This window comes from Nansenia antarctica (genome assembly GCF_963989245.1).
Source record: "Nansenia antarctica genome assembly, chromosome: 1".
NCBI classification, from domain to species: domain Eukaryota; kingdom Metazoa; phylum Chordata; class Actinopteri; order Argentiniformes; family Microstomatidae; genus Nansenia; species Nansenia antarctica.
The window spans coordinates 17,485,190-17,490,189 of record NC_137674.1 but is presented as its reverse complement, the minus strand read 5'-3'; positions in this window follow the sequence as shown (position 1 = coordinate 17,490,189).

Here is a 5,000-nt window from a genome sequence, read left to right as displayed (position 1 = left end):
GGAGTGAGCTTTTGGTTACAGGAGGCTACAGTTTTTGTTTTAATATTCCTCAAGCTGCATCATATACAAGACTATGGCTGCGTTTACACCGCCAGGTAGAAGTGACACCGTTTCAAATTGTCGCTCACATGTGGCGCAGGTGGGATATGTAACATGTACGTGTCACCAGTCAAAAAAGCATGTTGAATCTGACTTTCTCAGATCCGATTCAGGCCTCAGTCATATGTGGAAATAAATCAGATACGAATCAGATATGTGTATCCGATATTCCGACTGCGGTCTAACCAAGGTAGGTCGCATGTCACTCTGATTCGCACGTCACTGAAAAGACAACGGTCTTCGCATTTCCATGACGTTTGACGTGAGTTTCACTCACTTCAACAGTGAAGTGCTCTTTCTTCTCCGAGTGTAAGCACAGGTATCGGATATGGGTCGTTTTAAAAAAGTAGTTGGAAGCAGGCGTTCAAAAGAATTGGATATCGGCACTAAATCGGAACAGGGAATTCCCTCTCATGTCTTTTAGGAAGTCTTCCTCTCTCTCTATCTGTCTCCTCCACCGACTGTACTGCGTTAGGGTACACTGTTATGGCCTTGTGGCCTTTTTCACCTCCACCTACCTGTAAAACACACCTTAGCGACTGTTCGTCTGTGGTGACGTGCGACTCCCGTCCCTTACCGTGACCCCCGGGGTGGAAGGTAGGGGTCATGGATCATAGCTGTCAGAAAGCATATTCCCTCTCCTTCACTGTGAACCCACAAAAAGGGCTGAGTCATCTGTGCTAACGAGGGGCCTCTCTGTTCTGACGGTGTCTGCGTCTGCATGGAACCCACTAAAGAGCTGAAGTCGGCCACAGAAATGCCCTGAGAGGAGAGGAGGGGGGGGGCGCCTGGGGCTGTGGGACATGTGTGAGACAGCGGTGCAGCGGGTAGTACCTACCTCAGCTGACTCCATGTGTGTGTGTGTGTGTGTGTGTGGGTGTGTGTGGGTGTGTGTGGGTGTGTGTGTGTGTGTGTGTGTGGGGGGGGGGGGTGTGTGAGTGTGTAGTACGTACCTCAGCTGACTCCATGTGTGTGTGTGTGTGTGTGTGTGTGTGTATTTGTGTGTGTGTGTGTGTGAGTGTGTGAGTGTGTGTGTGTGTGTGTGTGTGTGTAGTACGTACCTCAGTTGACAGGGTGGCGCGCTTCTGAACCACGTACCTGTTACTGCAGGCTTCACCTTTTATTTGTGGAGGGTTAGGGTTGAGGAGGTTGTGTGCTCGCGCGTGTGTGTGTGTGTGTGTGTGTGTGAGTATGTCAGACAGGTAGTCAGACAGACAGGCAGGTAGTCAGACAGGTAGTCAGACAGGCAGGTAGTCAGACAGGTAGTCAGACAGACAGGTAGTCAGACAGGTAGTCAGAAAGACAGGCAGGTAGTCAGACAGGCTGGAGTCGGCAGGCAGGGAGTCTTCAGAGGAACAGGGAGAACGAGGGTTAGACACAGGGTCAACAGGGAACAGGCTAGGTAGCTAACAGGCTAGGTAGCTAACAGGCTAGGTAGTGTAGTTTCAGTCAATATACTACAGTAGCTAACAGGCTAGGTAGCTAACAGGCTAGGTAACAAAGCCGGTTACAGAGCTGGACGTGGTACAGAGACGAACCATCCATGGCGTACGTTCTGGCGTGGATTGGCAGCAGAGGCTAATAATAATAATAATACGTCTGTTATAGTAATCATGCTCTGATACTAGCTATGATTGACTCCCCCCCCTCCCCCCCACACACCCACACACACACACACACACACACATCCCACCCAAAAGGAATGATTCTGATTAGAGTTGGTCAAATCAGATGTGTGTTTCACTTCAGTAAGAGATTAAAAGAGCTGTGCCTGTAGACATCAATTAAACATAGTCAATCCCGGCAGTAAAAGCGAGACAGCTGTCCGTAACCACAGCTGAAACGTGCAAGTCCTGAGTTCTGAACGGGATCCAGTCTGGTGAGGGGAGAAGGCTGCTGGTTTGGATTGACATCCTGGTTTGGATTGCCAATATTGTGGAGTCGCCATGTCTAATTGAACTCAGAGGCTTTCCTTTCCTTTCCCTTTTTTTTTACAGGAACTGGTAATCTATACCTCTGTCCGTTACGTACGCCATGCTATAGATGCTAGAGATAGCACGTAATGGTGAGGTCAGGTGCATTTGAGATCTATACTTATAACTCTAACTGAATCATGTGACTGAAGGGATGATTGAGTTAAATAAATACAGACCACAAATGTATGTTCACAAATTGAATTTTGGCGGACGGGGGGAAAAAACAAACCAAACAACCTAGAATCCTATAATTGGGTTTGAAACACGACAGCAGGGGTCACACATCCACACAGAGGACCCGATGCTGAGGTGTTATTGGGTAAGGGGAGAGGAGACAGTTTGGATGGTATGTTCTGGTAGGCTGTCATCCATGTATTCACATACTGTAAAGCAATGATTAATGAGCTATAAGAGAGAACGACAAGTGCAGTCATAATTAGATTTGCAGCATAAAGAAATCTAGATTAAATAATAGTATAAATCTACATTCATGAGGCTTCATGAACACTGATCTCACACACACACACACACACACACACACACACACACACTTGAATAATGCAGCTTGGACACATGGTAGTGAGAAAACAACATTGGGAGATTCTGGGGGACATTCAATAACTGAATTCTGTCAGTGTCTGTACAGTTGAATGTGTCCTGTTGCAAGTCATTGTCTGAGGGAACAATAGTGGTGTTGATTTAAGAACTCATCAGCCAATGAAAAACAGGATTGTTCCCCGAGTTTAAAACACTTTTCTGACTAGTGAGCTTTTAGGAGTAGGTACTCCTGATGAGGAGTGTGTTAAAAACGCTGGTGGAACGAGCTCCCCACGGCTGTCAGAACTGCAGAGTCACTACCCATCTTCCGTCGGAGACGGAAGACCCATCTCTTCAGGTTACACCTTAACTGCTCCTCCTGAGACATCCACTACCCCCCAGCACTGCGTCTCCTGAGACACCCGCTTTCCCCTTTACTGTGTCCCCTATGACTTCTACTGCCCCCCTTGTACTGTCTCTCTGTTCTCCAATGTCTATAAAAAATAAAAAATACTTTTCCTTCTATCACTGTGACTGCCAATGGCCCCTGGCCTGAGCTAGATTACTCTTCCTGATACGACTGGTGAATTGATGATTCACTTGCTTAGTCAAATGTATTGATTGTAAGTCGCTTTGGAATAAGGCGTCTGCTAAATGCCAAAAATGTTAATGTAAAAAAACCCATCATAGAGCAGGGTCTCTCCATGAGGAGAGTATCCACATAGAACTAACAGTGAAACGGGGCATCCAAAACAAGATGTGCTCCAATTCTGCCAAACTCGGTTCTGCTCAAACACCTCTAGACGAGTCTCTAGAGTTTTGAATCTCACTTCGAACTCTTGATTTATTGTCATGTCTTGTTTTCGAACCATCTCATTATGGGTTTCATACAAACATGTAAAACATGTCTCAAAACCGTCACAATGTGTTTCAGTACTTTGTGTGGTCTGCAAACTGACGCCAGTTTTTGGGGTTTCGCAACTGTTTCTTTGAACAGTGTAGGTAGTTCCCCATGTGCCTACAGCTCCCTGGGCCACCTTGTAGGGCCAAAACGGACCCTCTCCTTGCTCCATTCATCTCAGAGGGGCCCTCTAGGGCCACATGCAGGCCACACACATCTCCCAAGTCAACTCCCCCCTCTACCCAGCGCAGTAGCGGTGGTGCCAGGGGACCGTGGAGGCTAGGTCTCTGTGTTCAGAGCTATTGTGTTTCCACTCTGCTCCGTCTACAATGGCATGAAAGAGTCACAGTGGGGCGAAGAGAAGGGCGATGAGGAGAGAGGAAGCAGAACCAGCTGGACTCTCAGTGTGTGCCGTGCCACTTTCCGGCTCCGAAAGGAAAATATTGACTTTTTTTTCTTTCTCAGAAGCGACTCAATTTCCTAACAATAACAACCGAACGCTGCTTTTTTTCTCACCACGTCCCGCCGATTCAAAGTAAAAGCCTTGGGACGGGTGGTGCGTTTTTCATATGGTTGAGAGGTGTTTGCGAGCGCAGTTCATGGGCCATTCAATATACAGCCTCCTGTTGTTGGACCGAAATGAACTCGCTTCTTTGTTCGTGTACGTCACTGTGGTCGGAGGGAGTTCCTGCTGTTTGAGGATATAACAAGGTGATAATATCAACCAGGAGCAGATGGGAGGCCCAATTCCAATTCCGGATCGGAGATCTGACACTGTCTTTGGTGATTTCCAGAATGGCCATCCATCCCGACAGCTGTCCAACATGGCTGAACAGGGCTACAGCGGCCTGCCTTGCTGAACCAGAGATTCATTGAAGAATGGGAGTGGTGCTGATGTTGTCTTTTGAATCTGATCGTTTAACTATCTGTTATTGTCAGTGAGTGACTCACACTTAAGACGGTCAAAGCGCAGGTCTGGTCACGCCTTTCTGTGTTCTAGTCCAAGCCGGTAAAAGTCAGTTATGACAGCATGTGAACGGAAACACGCGTACACACACACACATACACACATACACACACACACACACACACACACACACACACACACACACACTGTAAGGGATCTTTAACATATATGTATTGTAGAATGTAATATAGTGCCTATGTCTGCCTATTTTTTAATCCATATGAATTGTAGAATGTAATATAGTATCATATATTTTTCCAAGGAGAAAAACAAAAGACAAAAGCAACAAGCCAGGCCTCCGTGGGTTTGAACCCTAGACTAGGATCAACCAATCAGAGATACCAGATAACCAGAAGGTACCAGAACATGCAGAGAAGAGTCACTTCACATCTGGTTAACCCCCTAAGCTATGACGTGGGGACCCTCGCTCTCTAATTTACTGACCGAGGCTCCAGGCGTGTGTTGGGGGACCTGAGTTACTGGCTGTCTCTCCTAGGACGTAGCCACTCACCCCGAAAAC